The following is a 19,672-nucleotide window of genomic DNA, read 5'->3' as shown; positions in this document are numbered from 1 at the left end:
AGTCCTGAATTTGAGCTAGAAGTATCAATATGAATTCATAATTTATTTGATCCTAAAAATATATGTATGTATTTCCTAGCTCTAGATCAACCTAGTAGCCACAAGCTCCATTGGTGCCCATCCTGTGGTCTCTAAATACCATTTTACACTAAAAGACACCTCAGCTTTTTAAAGAAATATGTGACATGAGGTCTGGACTAGTAAATATATAAAATGAACTTGAAATATCTTGCCATATCAATCACTAAATAAGGAAGTTATTAAACACTTCTGAGAGTGAGCCAAAAGCACTTAGGAGCCAATTGAAGAGGCCAAAGATGGAGCAATATGAACATCAAGAAACAGTACTGCAATGCATTTAAAGATATAAAATATGGTTAAATCTACTTGTATAAAATATTTAATATGAAACAAAACATAACAAAAACAACCTTGCTAGTCACCTTTGGAAGAACCAGGTATTGAAATAATTACTTAGAAAACTGGTATGTGAATCGAAACAATCAAGTGACTATTCTTCCTTTCCTATATTAACTAACTTCAGAAGAGGGAAAGTTTCTCATTATTGAATATTAGCTTCCAACAGCTGCTGTAAAAAATTATGACAAACTGGATAGCTTGAAACATAAGAAATTCATTCCCCAAAAGTTCTGGAGTCCAGAATCCAAAATCAAGATATTGGCAGGGCCATACTTCCTCCAGAGCCCCTAAGGGAGGACCCTTCCTTGTCTCTTCCAGCTTGTGGTAGCCCCAGGTATTCCCTGACTTGGGGCGGCATAACTTTAATCTCTGCTTCTGTCTTCATATGGTCATCTTCCCTCTATATCTGTGTCTAAGTCTATATCCAAATTTCCTTCTTCTTATAAAAACACCAGTCATACTAGATTAAGCACCCAACCTAATGACCTCATTTTAACTTGATTACATATGCAAAGAGACTACTTCCAAATAATATCACATTCACAGGGACAGAAATTAGGACTCAACATGTATTTTGGGGAACATAATTCAACTGATAACATAGAGTATTCCAGCTAATAAATGTGAATGAGTAGGAAAGTAAAGTATCACCATTTTGCAACTCCTAATGAAGCAATGAACTAAGACAATGATGATCAATAAATGATATAATACAAAACCTAAAAAGGCCATTATGGACCTTCTGATAGAAGTATCCAACAATTAACTATTGAGAAGTTTTCTCCAAAATTCTAAACTAAATCTGTTCAAGATTCTAGTTCTTACTACTAATTTACAGCAAATATAGATTTCACAGAAATGATTTCAAAGACCACCACAGGAATGAAATAAACAAAATTCAAACTGGGAAACAAATAATTGATTTCTTTAGTAAATAAATAAACAGATCTATAGATTTAAAGAGATTGAAAACTCAAGCAATTGCAATATAAATGCCATATTTTGATACTGATTTCACCAATTAAACTCTAAAGGATAATTAAAGAGATGATTACATGAAAATATGGATTTTAAGTACTGATTGGATATTTAATAATGTTGAGGAATTAATGCTAATGATAACGGTATATTTAGAAATAATGGTTTTGCCTAGAAATAAATAATTCAGATCTTTAGAGACACATGCTGAAACACTTATAGATGAAACATTACCAGGTTTTTGGTTTGCAGGGAGAAAAACAGAGGAGGGTAAAAATGAAACAAGATTGGCCATGAGCTGATAAATGTTTAAGCTAGTGATGGATTCATGGTGGTCTATTTTTTTATTATGTCTACATTTTTATGTTTGAAATGTCCCAAATTAAATTTTTTCAAAAATATATATAATAGATGAAATATAAATTCACTACTGAAAATAAAAACCAAATTATTGAAGTCCAGGAACAAATTGGTAACTGGAAGATCAGACCAAGGAACTCTTCAGAAGACACTAGAAAGAAATAAAGTGATACAAATATTTTTTTTTAATGTTAGGAGGTATGGAGGATGAAAAATGTTTCAGCATTTATAAAGTAGAAGCCCCAGGAAGAAAGAAAAAAATGACTGAAATGAAGAAAGTATTTGAAAAAATAATGACCAAGAACTAAAGAAAGGTGTGAAGCATCAAATTTAAATAATATGATGTCAAACAAGAGATTATTTTTTTTTAATTCAAACAACAAAAAACACCCATACCTGGACACATTATATGAAATTTAATAGTATAAAAATGAAAAAAAAACTGAAAAGTTTTTAGAGAGAAAAAGATTCAAAAGATAATTATGGGATCATTAAAATTCTCAAGAGTAACACCAGATATAAGACAACATTTGAGCAATAGGTTAAAGTTTTGAAAGAAAATAAACTTCAATATAAAATTTTACATTCCAGTAAAGTATTGTTGAAATCCTGTATCTATAGATTTGCTGTTCTAGACAATGAAATCATATAGTATGTGGTCTTTAGTGACTTGCTTTAACTTAGAAAAGTATTTTCAAGGGCCTGCCATGTTTTAGAACGGTTCAGTATTTCATTCCTTTATATGGCCAAATAATATTCCACTGTATGTATATACCACATTTTGTTTACCCATTTATTGACTGATGGACATTTGGGTTGTTTCCAAATTTTGGTTATTATGAATAGTACTGTTATGGACATTTATGTTCATGTTTTTGTGTGAATATATGCTTCTATTTTTCTTGAATGCATACCACAGAGTTGAATTGCTGGGTCAAATGGTAACTCTATGAATAACTTTTTGAGGAACTAATAGATGGTTTTCCAAAGTGGCTACACCATTCTACATTCTCATTAGCAGAATATGGGAGTTCCAATCTCTCTATATCCTAACCAACCCTAATATTATCTTTCATTTTTATTATAGCCATCCTAGTGGGTTTGAAGTGATATCTCACTATGGTTTTCATTCCATTTCCCTGAAGGTTAACAATCTGAGCATCTTTTCATGTATTTGCTGGCCATTTGCATATCTTCTTCAGAGAAACTTCTATACAGATGTTTTGCCCATTTTTAGTTTGTCATTTGTCTTTTTATTATTGAGTTCTTCATATATTCTAGAGAAAAGTCTCTTAGATGCAGGATTTGCAAATATTTTCACCCACTCTGTAAGTTGTCTTTTTACTGTCTTGACAGTGTCTTTTGGTGCACATAAATGTTTAATTTTGATAGCCCAATTTATCTATTTTTTGCCTTTTTGCTTGTACTTTTAGTATCATATCTAGGAGCCACTGCCAAATCCAAGGTCACAAAGACTTACACCTATGTTTTTTTATTTTAAGAATTTTATAGTTTTAATTCTTACATTTAAGTCTGTAGTCCATTTTGAGTTAATTTTTATATTTAGTATGAGGTAGGGGTTCAACTGCATCCTTTTGCATGTAGACAGCAGTTGCCCCAGCACCATTTACTAAAAACGTTATTCTTTCCACTTTGAATTATTTAGGCACCCTTGTTAAAAATCAAATGATCTTACACATAGGGGTTTATTTCTGGAATCTAAGCTCTATTCCACTGATCTGTATGTCTATCCTTATGCTACTGCCACACTGTGTTGATTACTGTTGCTGTATAGTAAGTTTTGAAATCAGTAATGAGTCTTTCAACTCTGTTCCTATTTTTCAAGATAATTTTGTCTCTTCTGTGACCCTTGAGTTTCCAAATGAACTTTCAGATCAACTTGTGGGTTTCTACGAAGAATGAAGTTGGGATTCTGATCAAAATTGCATCGAATCTGTAGATCAATTTAAAGAGTATTTTCATCTTAAGAAGATTAAGTCTGCCAATCTATGAACATGAAATGTCTTCCCATTTACTTAGATTTTTTAAATTTTCTTTCAGCAATGTTTTATCACTTTCAGAGTATAATTTTTCATTTATCTATTAATTTATAATTATTTAATTCTTTCATATGCTATTTTAAAAGAAATTGTTTTCTTAATTTCATTTTTTGATTTGGCATTACTAGTGTAGAGAAATACAGTTGGTTTTTTATATTGATCTTGTAACCTGTAACCTTGCTGAACTTATTAGTTCTAAAAGATTTAATGGAGTCCTTATATGCAAGATCACGTCATCTGTGAGTAAAGGTAATTATGCTTTTTCCTTACCAATTTGAGAGCCTGTCATTTCATTTTCTTGCCTAAACTTTCCCTGGATAAAACTTCTAGGACTTCCCTGGTGGTGCAGTGGATAGAATCTGTCTGCCAATGCAGCGGACACCGTTCAAGCCCTGGTCCAGGAAGATCCCACATGCTGTGGAACAACTAAGCCCGTGCACCACAACTACTAAGCCTGTGCTCTAGAGCCCTCAAGCCACAATTACTGAGCCTGCATGCTGCAACTACTGAAGACTGCGTACTGCAACTACTGAAGCCCACGTGCCTAGAGCCCATGCTCTGGAACAAGAGAAGCCACCACAACAAGAAGCCCGCATACCACCAGGAAGAGTAGCCCTCACTCACTGCAACTAGAGAAAGCCCACGTGCAGCAACAAAGACCCAAAGTAGGGAAACTTACCTTCAAGATGGTGAAAGAGTAAGATGCGGAGATCACCTTCTTCCCCACAAATACATCAAAAATACATCTACAAGTGGAACAACTCCTACAGAACACCTACGGAACGCTGGCAGAAGACCTCAGACTTCCCAAAAGGCAAGAAACTCCCCACGTACCTGGGTAGGGCAAAAGAAAAAAAAAAAAACAGAGACAAAAGAATAGGGACAGGACCTGCACCACTGGGAGGGAGCTGTGAAGGAGGAAAAATTTCCACACACTAGGAAGCCCCTTCACTGGCAGAGATGGGGGGTGGGAGAGGGGAAAGCTTCAGAGCCACAGAGGAGAGAGCAGCAACAGGGTTGCAGAGGGCAAAGCGGAGAAATTCCTGCATAGAGGATCAGTGCCGACCAGCACTCACCAGCCTGAGAGGCTTGTCTGCTCACCCACCTGGGTGGGTTGGGGCTGGGAGCTGAGGTTTGGGATTCAGAGATCAGATCCCAGGGAGAGGACTGGGATTGGCTGCATGAACATAGCCTGAAGGGGGCTAGTGCACCACAGCTAGCCAGGAGGGAGTCCGGGAAAAGGTCTGGACCTGCTGAAGAGGCAAGAGACCATTGTTTCAGGGTGCGCAAGGAGAGGGGATTCCTTCCCTGTCTGCCCACAAAAGGCAGAGCACCACCTAAACAATCTCCAGAGACAGGCACTAACTGTGGCTATCACCTCAGACTCCAAAGACGGGTATGAAACACTAAGGCTGCTACTGCTGCCAGCAAAAATCCTGTGTGCAAGCACAGGTCACTATCCATACCATACCACCTCCGGGAGCCTGTGCAGTCCACCAATGCCAGGGTCCCATGATCCAAGTACAACTTCCTTGGGAGAACACACAGTGTGCCTCAGGCTGTTGCAAAGTCACAGCAGCCTCTGCCACCACAGGCTCATCCTACATTCCAATTATGACTACCGTACCCCTCCCTCCACCCAACCTGAGTGAGCCAGAGCCCCTTAATCAACCACTGATTTAACCCCCTCCTGTCTGAGCGGGGAACAGATGCCTGAGGGTGACCTACAAGCAGAGGGGGGGCCAAAACAAAAGCTGAACCCCAGGACCTGTGCAAACAAAGAAGAGAAAAGGAAATTTCTCCCAGCAGCCTCAGGAGCAGAGGATTAAATCCCCACAATCAACCTGATGTACCCTGCATCTAAGGAATACCTAAATAGACAACAAATCATCCAAAAATTGAGGCAGGGGACTTTGGGAGCAACTGTAGACTTGGGGTTTGCTGTCTGCGACTGATCTGTTTCTGATTTTTATGTTTATCTTAGTTTAGTTTTTGGTACTCGTTATCATTGGTGGATTTGTTTATTGGCTTGGTTGCTCTTTTTAAAAAATTATTATTATTTTTTTTATGTTAATAATTTTTTTCTTTCTTGTTTTCTCCCTTTTCTTCTGAGGTGTGCGGCTGACAGGGTCTTGGTGCTCTGGCCTGGTGTCAGACCTGAGCCTCTGACGTGCAAGAGCCGAGTTCAGGACACTGGACCACCAGACACCTCCCGGTACCAGGTAATATCAGTGAGAGCTCTCAAACAGATCTCCATCTCAACTCTAGGACCCAGCCACACCCAACGGCCAGCAAGCACCAGTGCTGGATGCACCATGCCAAACAACTAGTAAAACAGGAACACCCATTGGCAGAGAGGCTACCTAAAAGCATACTAAGTTCACAGAAACCCCAAAACACACCAGTGAACACAGCCTTGCCCACCGAAAGAGAAGATCCAGCCGCCCTATCAGAATACAGGCACCAGTACCCTCCTCCAGGAAGCCTACACAAACCAGTGAACCAACCTTAACCACTGGGGGTGGACACCAAAAAAAATGCGGACTACAAACCTGCGGCCTGCGCAAAGGAGACCCCAAACACAGTAAGCTGAGCAAAATGAGAAGACAGAGAAATACGCAGCAGATAAAGGAGCAAGGTAATAACCCACCAGAACAAACAAATGAAGAGGAAATAGGCAATCGACCTGAAAAAGAATTCACAGTAATGATAGTAAAGATGATCCAAAATCTTGGAAATAGAATGCAGAAAATAAAAGAAATGTTTAACAAGGACTTAGAAGAACTAAAGATCAAACAAACAATAAGGAACAACACAATAAATGAAATTACAAATTATCTAGAAGGAATCAACAGCAGAATAACTGAGGCAGAAGAACGGATAAGTGAGCTGGAAGATAAAACCATGGAAATAACTACTGCAGAGCAGAACAAAGAAAAAAGAATGAAAAGAATTGAGGACAGTCTCAGAGACCTCTGGGGCAACATTAAATGCACCAACATTCGAATTATACGGTTCCCAAAAGGAGAAGAGAAAAAGAAAATATTTGAAGAGATTATAGCTGAAAACTTCCCTAATATCGGAAGGAAATAGTCAATCAAGTCCAGGAAGCACAGAGAGTACCCTACAGGAGAAATCCAAGGAGAAACACGCCAAGACACATATTAATCAAATTATCAAAAGTTAAATACAAAGAAAAATATTAAAAGCAGCAAGGGAAGAGCAGCAAATAACATAGAAGGGAATCCCTATAAGGTTAACAGCTGATCTTTCAGCAGAAACTCTACAAGCCAGAAGGGAGTGGCAGGACATAGTTAAAGAGATGAAAGGGAAAGTCCTACAACGAAGATTACCCCACCCAGGAAGGATCTCATTCAGATTCCATGGAAAAATTAAAACCTTTAAAGACAAGCAAAAGCTAAGAGAATTCAGCACCACCAAACCAGCTTTACAACAAATGCTAAAGAAACTTCTCTAGGCAAGAAACATAAGAGAAGGAAAAGACCTACAATAAGAAACCCAAAACAATTAAGAAAATTGTAATAGGAACACATATATCAATAACTACCTTAAATGTAAATGAAATAAATGCTCCAACCAAAAGACATAGACTGCCTGAATGGATATAAAAACAAGACCTGAATATATGCTGTCGACATGAGACCCACTTCAGACCTAGGGACACATACAGACTGAAAGTGATGGGATGGAAAAAGATATTCCACGCAAATGGAAATCAAAAGAAACCTGGAGCAGCAATTCTCATATCACACAAAATAGACTTTAAAATAAAGACTTTTACAAGAGACAAAGAAGGACACTACATAATGATCAAGGGATCAATCCAAGAAGAAGATATAACAATTGTAAGTATCTATGCACCCAATATAGAAGCACCTCAATAAAGAAGGCAAATGCTAACAGATACAATTTGCAAATATTTATGCACCCAACATAGGAGCACCTCAATACATAAGGCAAATGCTAAAGTCATAAAAGGGGAAACTGACAGTAACACAGTCATAGTAGGGGACTTTACCATCCTATTTTCACCAATGGACAGATCATCCAAAATGAAAATAAATAAGAAAACACAAGCTTTAAATGGCACATTAGACAAGAAGAACTTCATTGATATTTATAGGACATTCCATCCAAAAAAACCAGAATACACTTTCCTCTCAACTGCTCTTGGAACATTCTCCAGGATAGATCATATTTTGGGTCACAATCAAGCCTTGGTAAATTTAAGAATATTGAAGTCATATCAAGTATCTTTTCCAAAAACAACGTTATGAGATTAGAGATCAATCACAGGAAAAAATCTGTAAAAAAATACAAACACATGGAGGCTAAACAATACACTACTAAATAACCAAGAGATCACTGAAGAAGTCAAACAGGAGATCAAAAAATACCTAGAAACAAATGACAATGAAAATACAATGACCCAAAACCTATGGGATGCAACAAAAGCAGTTCTAAGAGGAAAGCTTATAGCAATAAAATCCTACCTCAAGAAACAAGAAACATCTCAAATACACAAACTAACCTTACACCTAAAGCAACTAGAGAAAGAAGAACAAAAAGACCCCAAAGTTAGCAGAAGGAAAGAAATCATAAACATTGGATCAGAAATAAATGGAAAAAAAATGAAGGAAACGATAGCAAAGATCCATAAAACTAAAAGCTGGTTCTTTAGAAGATAAACAAAATTGATAAATCATTATCCAGACTCATTAAGAAAAAAACGGAGAAGACTCAAATCAATAGACTTAGAAATGAAAAAGAAGTAACACTGACACTGCAGAAATACAAAGGATCATGACAGATTACTACAAGCAATTGTATGCCAATAAAATGGACAACCTGGAAGAAATGGACAAATTCTTAGAAATGCACAACCTTCCGAGACTGAACCAGGAAGAAATAGAAACAGACCAATCACAAGCATTGAAATTGAAACTCTGATTAAAAATTTTCCAACAAACAAAATCCCAGGACCAGAAGGCTTCACAGGCGAATTCTATCAAACATTTAGAGAAGAGCTAACACCTACCATTCTCAAATTCTTCCAATAGACAGCAGAGAGAGGAACACTCCCAAACTCATTCTACGAGGCCACCATCACCCTGATACCAAAACCAAAGATGTCACAAAAAAAGAAAACTACAGGCCAATATCACTGATGAACATAGATGCAAAAATCCTCAACAGATTACTAGCAAACAGAATCCAACAGCACATTAAAAGGATCAGACATCATGATCAAGTGGGGTTTATCCCAGGAATGCAAGGATTCTTCAGTATATGCAAATCAATCAGTGTGATATACCATATTAACAAATTGAAGGAGAACAACCATCTGATAATCTCAATAGATGCAGAAAAGGCTTTTGAGAAAATTCAACACCATTTATGATAAAAACTCTCCAGAAAGTAGGCATGAGGGAACCTACCTCAAGATAATAAATGCCACATAGGACAAACCCACAGGCAACATCATTCTCAATAGTGAAAAACTGAAACCATTTCCTCTAAGAGCAGGAACAAGACAAGGTTGCCCACTCTCACCATGATTATTCAACATAGTTTTGGAAGTTTTAGCCACAGCAATCAGAGAAGAAAAAGAAATAAAAGGAATCCAAATCAGAAAAGAAGTAAAACTGTCACTGTTTGCAGATGACATGATACTATACACAGAGAATTCTAAAGATGCTAATCATTGTAACAAAAAGAATAAAATATCTATGAATTAACCTACCTAAGGAGACAAAAGATCTGTATGCAGAAAATTATAAGACACTGATGAAAGAAATTAAAGATGATACAAATAGATGGAGAGATATATCTTTGATAAAGGAGGAAAGAATATTCAATGGAGAAAAGACAGTCTCCTCAATAAGTGGTACTAGGAAAACTGGACAGTTACATGTAATAGAATGAAATTAGGACACTACCTAACACCATATACAGAAAATAAACTCAAAATGGATTAAAGGCCTAAATGTAAGGCCAGATACTATAAAACTCTTAGAGGAAAACATAGGCGGGAACACTCTATGACATAAATCACAGCAAGATCCTTTTTGACCCACCTCCTAGAGTAATGGAAATAACGGTCACCTTATCTTTGATAAAGGAGGAAAGAATATTCAATGGAGAAAAGACAGTCTCTTCAATAAGTGGTACTAGGAAAACTGGACCCAGAAAAGGAAACCATAAACAAGACAGAGAGACAACCTTCAGAATGGGAGAAAATATTTTCAAACAAAGCAACTGACAGAGGATTAATCTCCAAAATATACAAGCTGATCATGCAGCTCAAAATCAAAAAAACAAACAATCCAGTCCAAAATTGGACTAAGACCTAAATAGACATTTCTCCAAAGAAGATATACAGATTGCCACCAAACACATGAAAGGATGCTCAACATCACTAATCATTAGGGAAATGCAAATCAAAACTACAGTGAGGTATCATCTCACACCATTCAGAATGGCCGTCATTAAAAAGCCTACAAGTAATAAATCCTGGAGAGTGTGTGAAGAGAAAAAGAACCCTCCTACACTATTGGTGGGAATGTAAATTGTTGCAGCCACTATGGAGAACAGTATGGAGGTTCCTTAAAAAACTAAAAATATAACTACCGTATGACCCAGCAATCCCACTACTGGGCATATACCCTGAGAAAACCATAATTCAAAAAGAGACATGTACCACAATGTTCACTGCAGCACTATTTACAATAGCCAGGACATGGAAGCAATCTAAGTGTCCATCAACAGATGAATGGATAAAGAAGATGTGGCACATATATACAATGGAATATTACTCAGCCATAAAAGAAAAGAAATTGAGTTATTTGTAGTGTGGTGGATGGACCTAGAGTCTGTCATACAGAGTGAAGTACGTCAGAAAGAGAAAAACAAATACTGTATGCTAACACATATATATGGAATCCAAAAAAAAATGGTTCTGAATAACCTAGGGGCAGGACAGGAATAAAGACGCAGACATAGACAGTGGACTGGAGGACACGGGGAGGGGGAAGGGTAAATGAGACGAAGTAAGAGAGTAGCACTGACATATATACACTACCAAATGGAAAATAGCTAGTGGGAAGCAGCTGCATAGCACAGGGAGATCAGCTCGGTGTTTTGTAACCACCTAGAGGGGTGGGATAAGGAGGGTGGATGGAGACACAAGAGGGAAGGGATATGGGGATATATGTACACATATAGCTGATTCACTTTGCTATACAATAGAAACTAACACAATATGGTACAGCAATTATACTCTAATAAAGATGTTAAAAATTTTTTTTAATAAAAACAAATTAAAAGACCCAACGCAGCCAAAACAAAACTAAACAAAAAACTCCTAGTAAAATATTGAATAGAATTGGCAGGAAACTACATCTATGTCTTGTTCCTGATCTTACGGGTAAGTATTCAGTTTTTTACCATTCAGTATTACGTTAGCTGTGGGTGTTTCATAGATAGTTTTTATGAGGCTTAGGAAGTTACCTTATACTCCTAGTTTGCTAAATGTTCTTATCATGAAATGATGTTGAATTTTATTAAATGCTTTTTATACATCGGTTGAAATGATCATGTGGTTTTTTATTCTTTATCTATTGATATGGTGTAATACATTCAGATGTTAAACCAATTTTGTTTTCCTGGTATAAATCTCATTTGGTCTTAGTGTATAATTCTTTTTCTATGTTACTGGACACATTTGCTAGGGTTTTGTTGAACATTTTTGCATTTATATTCAAAAGAGATACTAATCTGTAGTTTTTTTCTTGTTATGTCTTTGTCTGGTTTTCTTACCAGAATAATTTATATTCTTAATATTAAAATTTAGGTGTCTTCCGATTAAGATCAAGAAATCACCATATGCCCACAAATACCATTACAATCTAATGTAATATTGGAGGGTTTTGCCAATTCTTTAATATGATAAAGGCGTGAAAGAGTTTTAAGTATTGAAAGGGGAGAAATTAAACTTTCATTATTTGCAGATGTTATCATTATTTACATAGACACTGAAGTACATCAACATGCAAACTGTTTAGACTAATATGAATGCTTAACATTATTGCAATGTACAAGTTCAACTTAAAAAATGAATACTACTTCTCTACACCAGTAATGACTAACTGGAAAATCTTGTGCAGTCTGAGATATCATCCAAAATAGCAGCACAAAATTTAAATAATCTAAGAATTATCAAATAATCTTTTAAATCAATTAAAATTCTATTAAAGCAAATGAAATTAAATTACATTTTTTGTTTGTCTTACAAGGCATAAAGGAAGATTAGAAAAAACTAGAAATATATATCTTATTCATGCATATGATGATTTAACACTTATTAGGTCAATTATCTCAAATTAATCCACATATTCCACACAATTTTGATCAATATTAAATAAAAGCCATATGATTCTCAAATTTATGTGGAAGAGCAAACAGCATTGAATAAGTCAACTTACAAAAATACAGATGTAAATCATTTTACCAAATATTAAGGCAAACTACAAAAGACATAATGAAAAATATAATATATATGATGCTTACTCAGAATTAATAAAACAAACAATGGTACAAAATATGTTTAGAAATAGAATCACAATTTTTACTTCCACATTTAGATCTTTAATCAAATTGAAAGACTATTTTCATGGTGCCAGGTAGGCATTTAGCTCTATTTTTCTGCATTTATTGACAAGGTTATCCCTACACCATCCAACAACCAACCTGTCCTTCCCCCAACTGGCAGCTGTATCATATATCACATTTTTATATACACATAGAATATTAACATATAACCAATTTGTAAATTTAGGGAAAGATGAAAATATTTGTAAAATAATGATATTTTTCTGGTTTTTGATATTTTTACTTCAAGGGCCCAATCTCTATAAAAATGTTATTAAAATGTTCAAGTATGTAATATTTGGGCAGAGGAACTAGGTAGACCTTTTTCCAAAGAAGACAAACAAATAGCCAACAGGTATGTGAAAAGGTGCTCAACATCACTAATCATCAGGGAAATGCAAATCAAAACCACAATGATATGCGACTTCCCTTGTGGCACAGTGGTTAAGAATCCACCTGCCAATGCAGGGGTCATGGGTTCGAGCCCTGGTCCGGGAAGATCCCACATGCTGTAGGGCAACTAAGCCTGTGCACCACAACTACTGAGCCTGTGCTCTAGAGCCTGCGAGCCATAACTACTGAGCCTGCGCGCCGCACCTACTGAAGCCCACATGCCTAGAGCCCGTGCTCCACAACAAGAGAAGCCACCACAATGAGAAACCCTGTGCACCTCAACGAAGTGTAGCCCCCACTCGCCGCAACTAGAGAAAGCCCGCGCATAGCAACAAAGACCCAACACAGCCAAAAATAAATAAATTTATATTAAAAAAAAACCACAACGATATATCACCTCATACATGTTAGAATGGTTAACATCAAAAAGACAACAGATAACAAGGGTTGGCAAATATGTGGAGAAAAAGAAACTCTGGTGAATTGCTGATGCATGTGTAAATTGGTGCAACTACTATGAAAAACAGTATAGAAGTTCCTCAAAAAATTAAAAATAGAACTACCATACTATTCAGCAATCCCACTTCTGGGTATATACCCAAAGTAAAAGAAAACATGATATCAAAGAGACATCTGCACTCCCATGGTCATTGCAGCATTATTTACAACAGATAAGATATGGTTACAACCTAAGTGTCCATCAATGGATAAATGGCTAAAGAAGATGTGGTGTATGTATATATATATATATATATATATATACAATGGATTATTATTCAGTCATGAGAAGAGGAAATCCTGCCATTTATGACAACATGGATGGACTTTAAGGGCATATTCTAAGTGAAATAAGCCAGAGAGAGAAAGACAAATAGTACATGGTACCACTTACATGTAGAATCTTAAAAAAAAAAGTCAGACTTTTAGAAAAGTGGTTGCCAAGGGCTAGGAGGTGAGAGAAATAGAGAACTTGGTAAAAGGGGTACGAACTTTCAATTATAAGATTAATGAAGTCTAAGGATCTAATGTAAAACATGGTGACCATAATTGATATCAGTGAAATTTACTGTATTATATCAGTGAAATTTGCTAAGATACTAGAAATTAAATATTCTCAGCAAGAAAAAGATAAACATGTAAGGTGATGGGTGTGTTAATTAACTAGATGGTGGGAATCCTTTCACAATGTATACAAGTATCAAATCAATATGATATAAACTTTAAATATCTTATAAGTTTGTCAATTATACCACAATAAACCTGAAAAATAATGTTCAAGTATGGATACCATTAAGATGACACACACAAAAAACTCAGGGTAAAATGAAGTAGAATGATATCTGAAATTCCTGATGTAATATTTTCAAGAGTATTTCCAATTCATTTATTTCTTTATTCAAAAGTTGTTGTTAAAGAAAACTATACATAAACCCTTTTAGAGTATGCTATTTTTTAAAAAGATCTTGAACTAGATAAGAGTGAAAGAAATATCTTGTGTTGAAACATCTAAACCCTAACATCTACCACATCAGGAGAAAATCTGTTCCTGCATTCAGTTGTATTTATTGAGTATCTTTGTGTGTTGGGTAATGGAGGTACAAAGTAGTCATCCCTGAGCTTAGAGGCCATGTCAAAAACAATTATTATTCAGTATGGTAAGCGCTAGGATAGCAGTAAGCATAGAGATCTCTGAAAACACCAAGGAGATCATCTAATGTTGCCTGGCATTGATGGTTAAACTGCAGGAGTTAAGAAAAGTTAGTCCTGTGAAGAAGTTAGAGAAAGGTATTCCAGGCAGAGGCAATTACAACTGCAAAAATGGAAATGAGAGCCAGCATGGAATATTAAGAGAAAAGAAAGTAGCTAGGTATGCCCTAGAAGTGAGTATGATATGTTCAACTTTCATGTGATGCGAGCATCCATTTTCTATTTAGAAGTCAGCATGGCTGAAAACAATGTTTTTCACAGCATATAGTGCAACTACAGAACTGTTTAGCTTGTAATGTCTGCCTCAGATGTCTAAGTACCAAAGCAATAAAGGGATACTGAAGTGGGGCCTGAGGCTGATGGAAGACACACTAATTACACCTGCCTTTAGCGCCACACTTTTATGCATTACTATATCATTCCTTGGAACAGTTTGAGAACCAGGGATTAAATAACAATGCCTTAACTTGAGTGGATTCAGCTCTAAAACATACTGGAATCTCAGCAACAAGATGGTAGTAAAAGGTAAGGAAGCTACAAATGAATGGGGCTAATACAAAACAATTGATATGCATGAAGGACTGAATTTCAGAAGAGGTGCAAATTAGAACATCCAAACTGTATGGTGAACTCAAGTTCAATATCTGTAGGGGGTCTACAATCTAGGGCATCCAATATAGTTGGTGGGAAACAGAGATTTTCAAGAAATGGCAATATTTAGGGTTAGGCAGGTAATTCTCAATGGAACCTGGAGATGACATTAATAGATGGTGATAAAAGGACCCAGACACCATGGAAAAGGAAGAAATGGTGGCAAGAGATATCTATACAATGTCATAGCCCTAAACTAGAATAATGAGGTCCCACCAGGAGAATTAAAGAAAAAATAAGGAAATCAAACCAGAAGTCTAGTCATATGAATCTAGAAAATACAATGAGCACTTTAAAAGCCTGTCTCTCAAGTACCAGGATTAACTTCGTATGCTATGAACACCAGGCTTAAGACAACATGGCAAATAAGAACTTCACCTGTGGTTGACCATGGGTTTCCTAAAGTACTGACCACTATCAGTGGTGGAGGGCTGACTCAGGAATTGGCAACAGTAAACCTGCAAGCCAAAAACATCAGAGGCTGCAAAGGCTATGGAAAGCAGAACTAGATAACAAGGTAAAACAATACCAATTGTGTTCCAGGGAAATTTTTGGCTATCCATATATTTATTCTACTTGAATAAACACATAGAATAAATCTGAAATGTGCATTAGTTCAAGCCATAGGTTTCTAAACATATACGGTATAAAGTTGACCAATAGCCAGATGATGGGCTGAGCCTTCACTGCTGGTCTAGACATCTTATGCTATGGTAAAATAACTGCTGAATATATGCTACCTAATTGTGACTCTGCTATGCATACTGTGTCACACCCAAATAATTTGAAGTTACCTCCCTCAAAGATGAAAAACAGGTTACCAAGGAAGGAATAAAATTGAATTACCGTCTACTCATGTTAATTCATTTTCTGTTATCTTACAATGTTTTTGTGCTACAACATCATTTCTTATATTAACTCTGAAAAAAATTGGAGTGAGCAACAGAATTGTTTTTTTAAAAATAAACGTATAACCTATCAAAGGTCATTCTTATGTAATCAGTATTGACTTTCTCCAAAAATGTTTTACCCATTTAAAAATTCTGCTTCAAGCCCAATTTCCAACTGGATAGCAGGATACACACAATTTGGAAATGACAAAACCACCCATCAGAAAAGCTCCTTTTGAATACTTGTTCCACACAAACGCTGCTGCTCATTGAGTTAGAAAAAGGAAGCCTAGGAGTACAATTACCTTGACTTCTGCACAAGGGGATTCTGAGGCCTTTGAGCAGGTACTAAGTTAGTTAGTTCATTGAATATAAGTGAATCTATTAATATTTCTCTTTATCTTTGTAATAAAGAGACTTATTAATATTGTAAAAATAGGAATCATGGAAAATATTTTGGGAATGAGATAGGAAGAAAGATTATTTTCTACTCTCTTTTAAAAGGGGATTTTAATAAGAACATAAATACAGACTTAGAGAAATATTAAAACTCCAGCCACAAAGGAAATGAAAAACTTGAATTGTCTGTATTCCTGTCATCTCCTCATCCATCCATCTTATAATAGCCTTATTGCAACCAGACATGGGGTGATGAATGCAGAAATGTCAGACAAAAAGGAACATGTAAAGATAAAAGGCTAGAGTATGAAAAAATATTTTTCATAAAAAATCCGCACAACAAAGAAGTGACTGCATGTTGCTTTTGTTATCGTTTTGTTTCCAAAAGCTGCCTGGGTGCTAGTTAAAAGTCAGAATTCCATAAAGATAGAAGCAATCCACTAAAGGATCCTGATGTTTCTGAAAAAAAATTATAATAAAGAAAAAAATGGACAAATCTACCACCAAAAGGTTCTCTTTCTTTAAAGTAAAGCTCTAAACTCACACACTGAACACATTTTATTTAAGGATCTCAAAGCACTTTACCAGCAAGTAATTATCCTACCATTTCCTACTGTCAGTTGATGGCTTGGAAACCTTAAGAGTCAAGTTCAGCAGGAGATGTGACGCAGAAATATAGAGTGTAAGTTACCTACTTGAGGGCCACAACCATACATAGGAGACCCACTGTTGCTTCCTTCTGCTTTAACCACTTTCTCTTCTTCCCAAAAATTGCTTATTTGCAATCTTCCATAGACAAGGAAACTACCTCCTAGAGTCTTTTCTCTGTCCAGGCATTAACAGTACATGCCAAATATGCATCATCACCTCTTCTATAGAATATATTTTAGTTAAACCAAACTGCATATAGAAGAGTTTCTCACTGTTAAAGAAAAAAATCCTAAAAACCATCACCAATTTGTTTGTAAGAACTCTACTTCCTCCAAATTTCCATTTATCCTTGATACAAATATTTATGGACTTTCTTCTCCAATTATACTCCTCATTGCACATGAAAATTATCATGTGTAATAAAAATGAGACCATTCCATTATTTTCCCAGGTGGTACCATGGATCCTCTTAAGGAGGTTTTTTTTTTAGGAAAAATTCATTGGTTTGTGATAAGAATGGAGGGTGTTCCCCAAGAAACTGAGTATTATTAGCTGAAGTAAAGGTTCAACAGTAAGGAGATACATCTCTGCACAATAGAAGGAAAAGTCTTTGGAGCTTCTGGAGAATATCTAGGACTGAAAGAGTGAGCAGTGGAAAGGGAGAGGGTAGAAGGCAAGAAGAAACCAGGCTAATGACAACGGTGTGTGGATTATGAACTGTTACCCATTCCTATAACCCCACTCCACAAAATAACTTCATTAAAGTCAATTAAATTGTGTACTCTAGAATGCAAACTAAGGCACTTGTCACAGATCCCCTCCTTAGCACCAAACCCACCAGATGAATAATCAGAATGAAGATTGGACATGGGCAGGTGGGGTGAGATGGAAATAAAAATTAAAGTGAGTTGAGGTTTTTGCTTTATATTGATAGGAAAAATAAGTACAACTATGGGTCTTAATTAGTGGTAATGAATAGATAATTTAAAATAGAATGTACTCTTTCCAACCAAGGAACCAGAATATAATAAAATTTGAACAAAGAGAGTTTTATCTCCAATCAAAGGTGGAAAAGGAAAAAAATAAAATGTAATTATGAATACAAAATAAAGTGTTAGAAATAAGTCCTTATGTACGTTAACTACAGTAAATGGAGTTAAACTCATGTTTTATGAGACATAAACTCTCAAAATAAATTTTTTCCAAATAAATTCAACAGTATGTTATCCTACAGGCCTAAATAACAAATAGTCACTAACTGATGGAGAACAAAGAGATTAAAATACACATTAAGGAATATGTACCAGTCAAAATATAATTTAAGGTTTAAAAAATCCCATTAGAGATAAAGATGAAAATTTCACATTGGAAAAAGACACAACATACTGATAACATATAAAAATCATGAATATACACTCCCAATAGTAGACTCTCAAAATATGTAAAGCAAAAACTAAAATAATTACCAGGAAATTAGACAATTTTTAGTTTTAGTCTAGAGTCTAACACATTCATCTAAAAACTGATACATCAAGCAAAGAAAAAAGTAGAAAACTAGAATTATATTTTTAATAAATTTGACCCAATGAATATGTCAAAAAATATATGCCCAGTAAACACAGAATGTACATTCTTTTTACACATAAAGAATATACTCAAAAATCCATCATGAATCAGGTTAAAAAGATAATCTGATAAGGCAAGCATTACCCTAATACTAAAATCAGACAAAGGCATTATAAGAAAAGAAAACTACAGACCAATATTTCTCATAAACAGAGATGCAAACATCCTCAACAAAATATTGGCAAATTGAATCCAACAACATATAAAACGACAAAGTGGGATATACCCCAGGTATACAAAGTTGTTTCAACGTTCAAAAAATCAATCACAATACTATAACCCATCACATCAATAGGCTAAAAAAGAAAAATAACATGGGCATATCAATAGATACAGAAAAAGCATTTGATAAAATCCAACACCCTCTCGTGATAAAAACCCTCAGTAAACAAGGAATAGAAGGAAAATTCCTCAGCTTGGTAAAGAGTATCTACAAAAACCCTATAGCTAACATCATACTTAATGGTGAGAAACTCAGAGCTTTCCCACTAAGATAAGGAACAAGGCAAGAATGTCTTTTCTCACCACTCCTTTTCAACATTGCACTGGAAGCTACTGCAATAAAACAACAAAAGGAAATAAAAGGTATGCCAATGGGGAAGGAAGAAATAAAACTGTCTTTATTTGCAAATGATATGAACATCTATGTAGAAAATCTGAAACAATCAACAAAAAAATAACTACTAGAAGTAAAAAGTGATTATAGCGAGGATGAAGAATACAGGTTAATACACAAAAGTCAATCATTTTACTATATACCAGCAATGAAAAATTGAATTTGAAATTAAAACCTTTTACATTAGCACCCCCCAAAATGAAATACTCATGTATAAACCTAACAGAAAATGAACGAGATCTACATGAGGA

Source organism: Physeter macrocephalus, chromosome 7, assembly GCF_002837175.3.
Source record: "Physeter macrocephalus isolate SW-GA chromosome 7, ASM283717v5, whole genome shotgun sequence".
NCBI lineage: Eukaryota > Metazoa > Chordata > Mammalia > Artiodactyla > Physeteridae > Physeter > Physeter macrocephalus.
The sequence above is the reverse complement of the archived record's forward strand: the minus strand, read 5'-3'. Positions refer to the sequence as shown.